The following is a 6000-nucleotide window of genomic DNA, read 5'->3' on the forward strand; positions in this document are numbered from 1 at the left end:
TTCAAACTGCTCTCAACAGTAAATCTCAGCTAGACGTCATCTTCCTGGATATTTCATCTGCTTATGATAAGCTCTCAATTCCCGCTCTCATCAACATTCTGGAAAAGTACTTTGGCATTACTGGAAGCCTGCTAAAAACCATCAACCGCATCCTTACACCAAGACAACTCATCATCAGCTATAAATCCTTCCAACAGGAGTGCAGTATAACGAGAGGAGTACCACAGGGAGGTGTCCTATCCTGTGTACTGTTCACCGCTGCCCTTGAACCCTTCCTCGCAAGATATACTGATTTCTCATTGTATGCAGACGACCTCAAATTATACATAACGTCTAAAGAAGCTGAACAAACTCACCTGACTAATCAGCAAGTCTCCGTCCTGATCGACAGCCTTGTAGCATATCTGCTGCAAATAGGTCTGGAAATAAATGCATCAAAGTCAGCTCAACTTACCTTTACAAAAAAGAGAATAAAAAATGACATCACAGCCTATCACAACGGAGTGCAGATAAGGAAAGTGAAGTCTCACACCGACCTCGGCTTGACTTGGGACGAGGGCCTCACTTTTCAGACCCACTTCTCGACCATGAAAACTAAGACTTTCTCGGCGATGTGGGCAATTCGACAAGAGCTGACGGGGTTACTGAACGTAGATATAGTCGGAGGATACGTCCAGCGGTGCCTACAACCTATCGCATTGTATGCATCACCAATCTGGTCTTCTGCCCCGACGTCGTACATAAATAGATTCCTCGCAGTCGAGTACTGGGTAATGCGATGGATGAACAGGGTCACGGGCAATGCTTTCACCATCTCCAGGGCTGTTTTATACACCAACTTAAATATCACTCCCTGGAGAGTTCACATTGCATCCAGGAATATTCTTCTTCTTTCTCAGATGCTTACCGGTGTGATTGACGCCCCCAGTCCTCGAGGACTTATCTCTACTCCACGTGCTGGAAGCAGTAATGACAGTCCCTACTTACCTTTGCATTCTAAACTATCCAACCTGTGCTGTCTGAAGAACTTCTTCCCAAACAACGCAGTGAACCTTTTCAACTCATTGACAATAGACCCTGTGAAATACTCCGAAAGCAAGCAGTACAGAGTGAAGAGCATCTCAGAAGCGCACTGCTTACTTCAGCTATAATCTTGACAATGAGTGAACTTGTAAACAATATTGTAAATATACGCACTTGCGTAAATATTGTAAATAATTGTATTCGTGCATTTTTGTACACTCTTCTTATATTGTAAATACTGTATATAATTGTAATTTTTGCTTTTTGTACACCCTTCTTATATTGTAAATACTGTATATAATTGTAATTTTTGCTTTTTGTACACCCTTCTTATATTGTATATAATTGCAATTCTTGCATTTTGTACACCCTTCTAGCCGGTCGGCTGTGTATAAGGGGTGAAAGCAAACACTTGCTATTTTTTTTTAATAAACGGATTTTAATAATAATAATAATAATAAATAGCATATACTTAAAGTAATGGCAAAGGGATGGGGGGGATTAAATTCCCAGAAAAGAGAAAAGCAAAGAAATGTAATTTTTAAATAGAAAAATAGGATATATATAAAGAGGACAGAGATATGACAGTTTATGAAAGTGATAGATGCAATGGATCTTCATACAGTGGAGGTAGAAACTATTTTAATTATCGAATACTGAATATAAAAATAACGAAATGCTTAAAGTGCGGTACTCACCTTGAATATAATCTGCAATAGTTTTATGAAAAGACTGATGGCTAAATATAAGGTGGAATGGTTAAGTTAATGCATTAAGGTGGGATGAGATTTAATTTAACGGAATTTTAAAATAAGCGCGAGGAAGCAGAAGTGCACTGCTCCATCCCTGGTTGTCATAAAGTAGAAAATAGTTAATCTGGAACATAAAAGAATTGATATTGCCAATAGTCGTGACGACAGACTTTCATTAAGTTATAACGTCTTCAGTTGGCGGTGTTAAATGAGAAGTAATGCGTGCTGTATTTTAAGGAATTTTCTATACTCTCATGATGCTCTTTGGGACACGTGGGAATCTGAGATGTGAGAGATTCCAAGCCGAGGAAAGGTGAAAGGGAAATTTTGCGTTTAGGATGTTGAGATTAGTATTGTGTCGAAACCATTCGATAATGAGGGCTTCATATTGAAGAATTTTGTGGCTGGTTTTAAGTCTTATAATGGTGATAGCGGAGTCAATTAAAGGAGTGTGATTGTGGGTTTGGGCATGAATTGTGAGTTCTGTACTAGCTTGTCCCGATCTAAGACTATTATAGTGGTAGTACGCGCGAGTGTTGGAGGTTTTGGTAGAACCAAACTTGGTAGTAGTTCTACCAATATAACAGGCATCACAGTTTGGCTGACATTTAATCAAGTAAATTATATTGTTCAAATCGTTGGTTGGGTATTTGTGTGTATCTTTGTAAGTGTTGAATAAGGATCAGAGTTTATTATAAGCTGAAAAAATAAGGGAGATATCAGTACCTGTAAACACACAGCGGAATCGTCCGGCAAGTTCATTATGGTATGGGAGGATGATGCGTATAATTTTACTTTTGGCGGTGGAAATAGTGTGTTGAATGAGTTGGGTTGGGTAGTTCCTAGCTGTAAATTTTTCTGTGAGGTATTGAAGTTCATTGGTTAAGTCATTTTGTGAAGTGCTATATTTGAGGACATTATGTATTTGGTTGTATAAAACCACTTTTTGTTGTGCAGAGGGGGTGGTGCGAAGCAAAATGTAGGTATTTGCCTGTATGTGTATTTTTTCTGAAAATCTTTGTGCCTAGTTTGGTACCTGTTTTGTAAACAGTGAGGTTGAGAAAATTAATTTGGTTGTTGGTTTCAATTTCAAGAGTGAGTTTTAACCTGTCATGTATTGAATTAAATTTTAAAAAGAGATTGTCTATAGTGGACCTATTGCCTATTATGAGTATGTCAACAGCGTAACGGGTGTCTAATTTTATTTCTGGCGGGAGGAAGGGTTGTAGGATTTGGTTCTCTATTGTGGCTAGGTAAATTTCTGACGGGGGGGGGGGGGGGGGCGGAGATACCTAAACCCATGGGTAAACTGAATATTTGTTGGAAAATTTTATTATTGAATCTGAAATATCGGGCGTCTAGTAAAAGTGAAGTGAGTTCAAGGATGTTATTAATAGAAAGAGAAGTACGTTTAGTCAAAGTGTTATCTGTTGTTAAGAATTTCTGTAAAGCCTGTAAAGTGTATGGCATATGCACGTTAGTATATAGAGATATTATGTCAAATGATGATAGGATATCTCCATCAGAAATTGTAGTATTGCTTATTTCTGAAAGGCCTGATTGGTGTTGCAGATTTTGAATTCTGGGAATCTGGTAAGAGAGGATATAATTTTAACTAAGTAGGTGAATAGATTTGCAAAAGCTGACTTACTGAAAGAGATAATTGGTCTTAATGGGTGGCCAGGTTTGTGTAGTTTGGTGATGCCAAACATGTGAGGAAGGATGTTGTTGCGGATTCCTATCTGTTGCAGTATTTTCTACTTTATGACAACCAGGGATGGAGTAGTGCACTTCTGCTTCCTTGTGCTTATTTTAAAATTCCGTTAAATTAAATCTCATCCCACCTTAATGCATTAACTTAACCATTCCACCTTATATTTAGCCATCAGTCTTTTCATAAAACTATTGCAGATTATATTCAAGGTGAGTACCGCACTTTAAGCATTTCGCTATTTTTATATTTAGTCTATTATCATGGTACTATAAGAATTCTATAACTTTATACTTATCGAATACTTTAATTATTTAATTTTTTTTTTTTTTTAACTCTTTAGCTACTTGAGTTTTTCTTTACATGACTTGGTTCCATAAGAAGATTGACCGCAACAACTTTGGAATCAAGTTCATTGATTATTTTTCAGTAATTATTCCACATTCTTTGCTTATTTTCATTGTTCTTCTTTTCCATGGCAAAATTCAGTTGTTTCTGGACAGTTTCTCCAGTTGTTATGCCAATAACGTTTCCATATTTTCTTCCTATAGTTTCAGAATTATCCCTTCCAACATTCCTAGTTAATGCAGTAATCCTCTGTATCTCTCCTCTAATGTTGAGAAATCCTTGAAAATTACTGGTACATTCTTGCCACAGTTTCTTCCAGTAGCAGTTTATCATGATTATTACCTGACTTCCCAGGATACTTTATTATATTCTACAGCTCTTAGAATGTTAAAATTTTCCAACAATTCCAAACAGTTAAGAAACATCTGCCTAAATTGCTTCCAAGAGGAGACTGAAGAAACTATCAATGACATTCCATTGGTAAAAATTAGAATTAACTCACAAATAGTCAAGCCTCACTTTAGCCAAACAAAAATCCTTTTGAGAATATAAAGCAAAGTGAATTATAGGCAGATTTATCATGCCTATATAACATGCAAAGAAAAACATGAAGTTTGCTGAGCAGTACAAGAAGACTGCTAGAACAGCTCATGGGGTTTTCTGTTACTGATATATATAAACATTTAAACTTTATAGAATAATTGCATATCTGAAGTAAAAATAGCTATTATAATTTTTCTTTAATGGTTGTACATAACTTTTTACTGAATTTTTACTAATTTAATTAGTTTAACATTATGAAAGTATCAAATTGCTTGCAGTACTTTGATATTTGTATGTTAAAATTTATTTTATACACATATATGGTATTCGTATATATATATATATATACACACAGGGTGTCTCAAAAATATTGGTACGAACGTTTAGGGGAGGTAGGTAACATCTAAAGGAATGTGAATCGCATAGGAACCCATAACCAGAAATGTCACCGTAAGTCGGTGCACGGAGCTGTTCATCAATTCGCGAGAGGGAAAATTTCTGGTTTACTCATTCAAGAGGGTGCCTCCGTAGCCACGTGGGAAGGAGCAGCAGTGCGTAGCACACGCTTCTTGATTAGACTGGGGTTCGAGCCCATTACCACCAAATACGGAGGATGAGGAAAGGTCAGAGAATGACCACCGCATATTCCGGGAGCAATATGGCCTTAGTTACTAATGATCCTAAAAACCAAATAACAACAACAACAACTCGTTCATGCAATGGATCTTCATACAGTGGAGGTAGAAAATATTTTAATTATCAAATACTTTAATTATTTAAATTTTTTTTTTTTTAACTCTTTAGCTACTTCAGTTTTTCTTTACATGACTTGGTTCCATAAGAAGATTGACCGCAACAACTCTGGAATCAAGTTCATCGATTAAGAAGTAGTCGGTGCACGAAGAGCATGCATTGATATACGAACTGTTAGCTGGCAGACATGCACCTGGCATATGGATTAGCAGAGGGCAATGGACGAGCCGCTCAATGAATTTATGGAGAACGCTTCCCAGACAGACATGTACCGGACCACCGTTTGTTTGTGCGTGTTCATCAAAATTTGTCCTTTAGAGTTAACAGGAGTAGTGCGGGCAGACCACGTTCGACACGAACTCCCGCCATGGAAGAAAGTGTGTTGAATGCCGTCCAGAATAATCCTACTACCAGCACACGTGCCATTGACTCTGCCTTAGGAGTGTCTCGTTGCAGTGTACAGCGTGTCTGGCATGACGATTCCTTACACCCCTTTCATCTCCAAAGGTTCAGTTACTGCTCCCACAAGATGATCCTGCACATGTGGCTTTTGCACAGTGGTTTCTCCAAGAAAGTGTTCAAGACTTGAATTTCCAGCCTATGTTTTGTTCATGGATGAGACTTATTTCACTCGGGAAGACTTATTCAATCAGCACAATGCTCATGTGTGGGCTTACGACAACCCACACGGTATGCACCCCCATGCGGCACAACATCGTTTTGCAATAAATGTGTGGGCAGGTATGGTCGGTGACTGCTTAGTTGGCCCATATCTGTTACCATCCTGCATGAACTCCGCTAAATATTGGATCTTTCTTGAACAAGTTCTACCAGGGTTACTTGACAATGTTTCAGCAAATGTGAGATGCA

The 6000-nt window shown here is 37.9% G+C and overlaps 1 protein-coding gene across 1 annotated transcript in view; it reads left to right on the top strand.

Annotated features, from left to right (window-relative positions):
- The window catches only part of Lrp4 (LDL receptor related protein 4), a 904868-nt gene that overhangs the window by 640951 nt on the left and 257917 nt on the right, over positions 1-6000 (top strand). The window lies entirely within an intron of this gene.

Source organism: Mastigoproctus giganteus, chromosome 12 (genome assembly GCF_048544385.1).
Source record: "Mastigoproctus giganteus isolate SK-2022 chromosome 12, ASM4854438v1, whole genome shotgun sequence".
NCBI classification, from domain to species: Eukaryota; Metazoa; Arthropoda; class Arachnida; order Uropygi; family Thelyphonidae; genus Mastigoproctus; species Mastigoproctus giganteus.